Below are 2051 nucleotides of genomic sequence, written 5' to 3'. Positions count from 1 at the left end.
ATTCTGTTGGGGAGGATTTCTACTGAAGTTTTTTTATTTGTCTCACTGAGATTTTCATTCCCAGTATCATTTCATTTTTTTTTTTTCTTTTGGTCTTTTGGAGACAGGGTCTCCCTGTAGCTGCAGCTGGCATGGATTCACTATGGAGACCAGGCTGGCCTTGAACTCAGAGATCTATCTGCCTGCCTCTGCCTCCCAAATGCTGGGATTAAAGGTGTACGCCCCTATGCCTGGCTTCATTTTGTTTTTTCCTTTAGTAATTATATTTATTGAATTATCTTTTCATATATTGTATTGACTTCTTTATTTCATTATCTCTATTCTCTTGGAGTATGTTCATGTCTTCCTTGAATTGTGTGAACATTGTTATAATAATTTGTTTAGTTCCTTGTCTGGAAGCTCTCTAAGTATTTTCTTTATAAACCATATATTAGTTAATTTTCTGCAGCTGAGATAAAACACCGTGATCAAAAGCAACTTGTGTAAGAAAGAGTCTATTTTGGCTTACAGTTCTGGAGGGAGAGTCCATATTGGCATGTTAGGCATTGCAGCAGGTGACAGGCATGGCAGCAAGAGCCTAAAGCTGAAAGACCACATCTTGCATTGCAGAGATGAAGCTGAGAGAGAAAATAGGAAGTGGGGCAAGACAGTAAACTCGCCAGTGACAAACTTCCTCCAGCAAGGCTCTATTTTCTACACCTTGCCAAACAGCGCCACCAACTGGAGGCCAAGTGTTCAAATACCTGAGTTGATGGGGGACATTTCTCATTCAAATCCACTCCCTGGTTCCCATAGGCTCATGGCTGTATTATAATGTAAACTGTATTTAGTCCATCTTTAAAAGTCCCAATAGTCCTTAACAGTCTCAACCCAGTTTAAAGTCCAAAGTGCAAAGTTTCTTTTGAGACTCAAGGCAATTTCTTAACCATAACTTCCTGTAGAATAGAAAAGATAAATTATATGCTTCTCAAATACAATAGCACCTAGTATAAATTCCCATTCCAAATGGAAGAAACAGGGGCATAGTGAGGAAATACTACACCAAAGCAAGACCAAAATCCCTGAGCAGGGCACATACCAAATCCTGTGCCTCTGTGTCCCATGTCTGTAACTTAATTCCAAACTTTGCCCCACTTCCGATTGCCTCTGTCTGCGTCACGTTTGCAGATGTACTCTCTTAACTTCCTGTTCTGGCTGCCTGCTGACATGCCTTCTTTGCAATTATGGCCCCTCTCCCTGGAACAATTAGCCCAAATAAACTCTTTCATAAGGCATTTTTAATCATGGTGTTTTATCATAGCAGCAGAAAAGTAATTAATACACGTGAAGTTACCAAACAACGTGTTTATATTTATTGCTATAAATGAATGAGTGTGTCTGAGACTAAGAAAAAAACTATCCAAGGACAAATTTGGTATAGAAAATGACCTCATAAGAATTGATTATATTTCCAACATTTCTTTTAATTTGACTTTTTTGAATTTTTGTGATTTTCATATACTCTAGTTTGATGGTATTTAGATCCCCTCCCCTATCTGCACCTCCTTCCACTGCCCCCTCCCCCAATGAATGTACTCTCATATATTTAATACAGTCTTTCCTGATCAGGTGGCTGTCAGAGTCAGCTTCGTGGCTGATTATGACAAACAAACCCCAGAGGGCCTTAAAGGAGCTTAGGAAAGCTGCACAGATGAATGGAATGAGGAGTTCTGGAGACAGGCTAACCATGGAGGTGAGGAGCTGGTTATGACAAAGAAAACACAAGCTTCACATATGTATGACTAAGTGCCAAGATGCAGTCTGTTGCTACTAAAAACAAGGCATATAGGTATCTCAATCAAAAGGGACTAAACGCACTGTGTTTCTTTCTTTTCCTCCTTGAACCAATTAGTAAAAACCTTTCTACAGGATTTTATTCATTTTAAAACCATTTCTTAGCATATACTATACTTAATATAGTATATATACTTATATTACATATATTACTTAATATACATATATTATACTTAATAATGAGTTTTATATTTTTATACATGCATATGATATATTTT

The 2051-nt window shown here is 37.7% G+C and overlaps 1 pseudogene; it reads left to right on the top strand.

Annotated features, from left to right (window-relative positions):
• Positions 1-2051, top strand: part of LOC103737693 — a 48263-nt pseudogene that overhangs the window by 28170 nt on the left and 18042 nt on the right.

This window comes from Nannospalax galili, unplaced genomic scaffold (assembly GCF_000622305.1).
Source record: "Nannospalax galili isolate Female #2095 unplaced genomic scaffold, S.galili_v1.0 scaffold818, whole genome shotgun sequence".
NCBI classification, from domain to species: Eukaryota; Metazoa; Chordata; class Mammalia; order Rodentia; family Spalacidae; genus Nannospalax; species Nannospalax galili.
Note: the sequence above shows the minus strand (reverse complement) of the source record. Positions and strands in the feature narration are given on the sequence as shown.